Source organism: Anopheles darlingi, chromosome 2 (genome assembly GCF_943734745.1).
Source record: "Anopheles darlingi chromosome 2, idAnoDarlMG_H_01, whole genome shotgun sequence".
Lineage (NCBI taxonomy): Eukaryota > Metazoa > Arthropoda > Insecta > Diptera > Culicidae > Anopheles > Anopheles darlingi.
The window spans coordinates 77,006,057-77,011,056 of NC_064874.1; positions in this window are offsets into that span (position 1 = coordinate 77,006,057).

Consider the following 5,000-nt stretch of genomic DNA (forward strand, 5'->3'; position numbering starts at 1 on the left):
TTGCTCGGAATGCCAAATGTTGCAGCCAGCCAGCCAGCCAGCGGTCCGGCCAGCCAGCATCCAGTAGCGAGCTAGTGCTAGACGACGTCGCCCATCGACGTGCCTTGCTCAGCATACTGATGATGGCGACGCTCCATCGGCACACAAATCAACCGCCCCGGCATCATGCTGGCATCGAACGTGCCGCCGCATCCACCCCCTTCCTTCGCTTCCCCGCCGGATAGTACGGTGATGCTTTTGCTCGTTTACTTTACGATGATTTGCTTTCTTTAGTCCATTGGAAGTCGGTCGCTTTGGATGTAGGACGGAAGTAGCTTCCGTGCGTAGGGCAGCACCGCCAAGACCCTTACCCCTGGTGCGATAAGTAAGGGATTGCAGTCGATGAGGCCGATGATGCCGAGAAATGCAAAACACGCACACGAAGTGGAAGTTGGGGACGTTCGTGCGAGACAAGTGTGAGAGCAGGCGGCCAACGCAGCTACAACTGGAGCGCGTCTATGAGCGCGCCACGGTGGTACATTGGAAATGGTTTTCCATCCAGGGTAGGCTCCTTGGTCCGTGCCCTTCTGACCTGCAGCCGTCAACCAGTGCAGTCTCGGTGAACTAACCTATCGCAATGAAACGACGGAACGACGACGACGACGACGACGACGACGACGATGTGTGTTTGGCTCAGTCTCCCTTCTGCAGACCGCAAACACCCAAACTGTTACGCAAATGGCCAACAATCGGTTTCAATAGAGTTAATCGTAAATTTCAATTAAAACTCGTTCCATCACCGGCTCCAACCAGCAGCATGGTTGCCGCATGACCGGCCCAGGTCCAGGTCCAGTTACGCCTTCCAGTGATCGATTTTGCTGTTCACTATCTGTGCACAGTGGCGTAGAGGCAAGCACTAGCAACCAGGGCGGCAGGAAGGCATAACCAAAGGGGAAGAGGATGATAAATAATCAAATACATTCCGAAGTAGCCCAGCTGTCAGTAGTTGGGCCGTCCAGCCGATCGAGGAAGGGAATGTATTTAGATCTGTTGTTGGGATGTTGACAAATCGACCATTCGGGCCTTTCGAGGTCTGCGTTTGATGCTCTGTAATGTAGCGAAAACAACAACAGCAGCAACAACAACAACAACAACATTCAAACCAAAGATGCCCAGTGTGTTTAACAGCTTACTAGCTCCGGGTCTGGCGGTGGGGTGGACGCATAGCCTACCGAACATACCACTAGTACGTCATGTGTTAAAGGTTAAAAGGCGAGCCGCTTATGCTGCGAACGGGTAAGAGATGGTGGCTTTCAAAGGGAATGCCGTCACTCAGGTTCAGGTGGTTCATAAGATGGTTGGAAGAGGAGGAAACTCGAACTGACTAATTTTAATTACAGCCCGGTAAATGTGAAACAGTTGCAATGCAATTTAATCATCGAGCAGCGGGATATGTTGCCGTCCCCGGAGGCGTGGGTGTCATTATGAAGTAAAGCAAGTAGTGCCGCTGGGGCTTTTAGGATGTCGATGTACGAGATGATCTTGTTGATGGGGGATAAACATGTATAATGCTTCGGTCGATGTGACTAGTTCATTGCATAACTCGCTGATGGTCTATCAATAAAGCGATTCCATAGCAACCATATTACGTCTGGCACCGTCAGTGGGTTCTCGATAAGGATGTTTTCGGGAATGATATTTTGAAATTTTGAAAAGCCATCCTTAACTCATCGAACTCAATTAACGCGAATGCTTCGTACAAAGCTTAAATCTTTTATCTTTTAATGATGATATTACCTGATCACGAAAATGAAACATTAAATGTCTAGCAGTCATCTTCAGATAGTTTAGATAGTTAAGCTCAAGTCTAGACTTGCTACAAGTTTCAAATCCTGTTAGTAGAAAGTATGGTAATATTAAAAAACTGTTTCAGTTCGTAACTATCTAATCTAGCTTCATTAATTAAAAGATTTATGGAGGAAGATCGTCTTTTTCAATTTCTAACGTCTCTTTGGTCGCTGTAGTCTTGGTGAGTAGCACTGTAGTAGCCAGATATCCTTCCAGTTTGCGGCTGCGGTCTAGTCACATTTTTATCTCACCTCGCACCACCATCTGCAACAAATAGGTGTCCGGCAGCAAACAAGCACCAGCGTTGCACTCCTTATTTTTGTACTAAAAATGTCAACTACCAGGCGTCTCCATCGCCATGTCTCCCCGCCATGTCTTTCTCTCTCTCTGGGGTTCGATGTCCCGTTGGAATCCGCTTCATAAAGCAGGTGAGTTATGTTCTTCTTCCTTCTGCCCGTCGAACCCCGAAACCAGTGGCTGTACGGTCCTGGTGCCGTGAACATTATCGTGCCCATTCATCGGCATTCAATTTCCTCTCCCTCCCTCCGTGGGGCGGGGTTGATTCGCTGACCAGAGCGAGATGGTAAAAGCGGATGGAGAACCTGCCACCGAGTTCACCCTTACGAGAACGCAAAGCAAAAACGGAAAGAAAGGTGTGCGAACTGTGCTTAAGATATGTGTGCCGGCACTAATTAAACTGTTCCGGACGTCGTGTTGCCGCTAACGAGAAGCGAACGGTACGACGACGACGACGACGACGGCGACCATTTGCGATTACTTTCCGCGATGGTGCCATCGCGATGCCGATGCCAAAAGTCATTCCATTGCGCGCACAACCGTTTAACTCTTTCCAGCGCGCGTGGAGCTGTCTTGGCGCTTAAACTAACGAGCCACCATCACGCTCCGTGTCGGTGGCCAGTAAAGGGCACCGGTCTACCATTCGCCACATATTACTCACTATAACTCAAGGAAGGTAGTCCCGAAAGAAGACTGGCCCGGGGCCAGCAGCCAGGAGATGCATCCCGGTTTCAAGGTAAGTCACGGCGAGTACTAATACGATACGAAGTACGGCGTCTATGTCGGCGATGAATGCTCCACGACATACTTGCATCCATCCATCTATCCGCACGCAGCGCAGCGCAGGAATGAATGGTGTCGGGCGTGGCGTGATGTCTTTTCACTTCTTCACTTTGCTCGCCTCGGTGGACACCTGCATATTTGAAGAGGTAAGAGAGCCCGGTCCCCGTACCCAAAAACCAGCACACAGGACACAGGATCGCACTCGTTCCTCCACGGTGGCGTGTGCGAAGCAAATTTAATGCACTGTAATCAAATTAGTGCAGACGACTTATGCTAACGTCTTCTTCTTCGACCGGTCCGACTCCACTCCGGGATCGCACTGGAACTGTATGGCAGACGGTGTCAGTCGTCGTCCTGGAGCTACAGTTTCTGCTTGAGCGGATGTGACGTCGAATGGCAAAAATCCCGGTGACTACCTAGCGGGCAAAGTCCTTCTTGCCGTTGTCCTGTTCTGTGAGCATTAAAGAACGAGCGAGCACGGATGCCATTAGGTTTTTGGTGGAGTGCTGTTGGTCTTGAGTGATGCGATGAGGAGACGACAGCGGATGAAACAGACCAATTGTGACAAAATGGACACTTTGTCAAATTGTGACATTCCAGGTGATGGTTTGGCGCGAAACTTCTTTAAATGAAACTATGCAACTCAGGAGCAGGTTAAGGAGGTGCGATTTATGTTGAGAACATGTAACAGATCTACATCCTTTAGTTAATCTCAATAGTAATGTGTTTGAGAAATCTGCAATGCTATTGAGAATGCGACTTCCAAAACAACAACGTCATAGAACACTGTTGAAAAGTGAAGTAAACACAACGAAAAAAAGGTTGTCCATCCAGTGTCAGCGATACATGACCCGGCCACAGCAGCTGTATCGATTGCTGAGGCTTGTTTTTTGGCACCACAGCGACCCCTTGTTTTGTTTGGCCGGTTAGTTTGGTTAGCAAACGTCATAAATTTTCATTTATATTCGTCCGCCTGGTCCGGTCCTCGTTCGAACACCCCAGCATACATAGAAGCTAGCGCGCTGCGTTAGTTGATAAATGACTATAAATGTTTTAACCGATCGCTTTCACCACCACCACTACCAGGTCGGTGCCGGGTACCTGGGATCACCGTTAGTGGAACAGAATTTTTCACTATTTCAATGACACTCAATATGCTGATAATGATGCTGCCGGCACCCTGCTAGCATCACCCGTTTGGTGGAAAATAAAGCCAGCGGGAGGCGTTTTGTGCCGGTGTCATCGGCATCAACATATTGGAATCTGGTGGTGCGGGTGAACGAACGTATGATGGCCTCCGTTCCGTTCCACCTTTAGCGAGGTTAAATGTTCCGGGAACGTTGTAACGAGCATGAACAAGTGGAGCTTTGGTTTTGTATCCGCAGATCGTTCGCTGGAATATGGCGACCACACATTGGCGTGGTGTACATGGTGTGCGGCAGTGTTCGTGTTTTTCGCGGAAAGTGTGCCAAACACGTATGGGTTGTTTGCAGCTTTGTTTCAGCGAAGCGTTCCCCGGAGATCAGAAGGATCTCGCATACACGTCTACTACTTGCCATATTTCTAGTTGCGGCATACGTTTATGGTGAATAGAACGATTTAAGATGCAATTGCAACATCTTGTTTGATGTAAAATGAAAAAAAATGCAATGTCGTAAATGATCGCAACATTCAACTCATGAAATCATCGATCTGGATAACTCTATTTGGGAAAAGTAATCGTTTTCTTTGTATCATATCGCAACGCTGTGTGAGTGCTTGAAGTGAAAGAGATGCAAAAATGTTCCATCATGCAATTGCATAGTTTTGCTTGACTTCCACATCCACCTTAAACAAACGGCTCATCGGTTCTTGTATTGTAGAAAAATAAAAGGTCCACCTCAAAATCATCAACTTTACATGCAAGACGAGTAGTATGGCAGATTATGTCAGATTTTTTAAAAAAGATCAGCTCGAAATGTTGAGTTACTAAAATTGTTTGATGCGAACGTTAAAACAAACAAACTACGCTCAGGATTCTATTAAAATGGTACTTTATTTGCAGCGTCCAAGAGTAAACTGAAATGCTTGGAGTGAATATCTTGGTTAGTGCA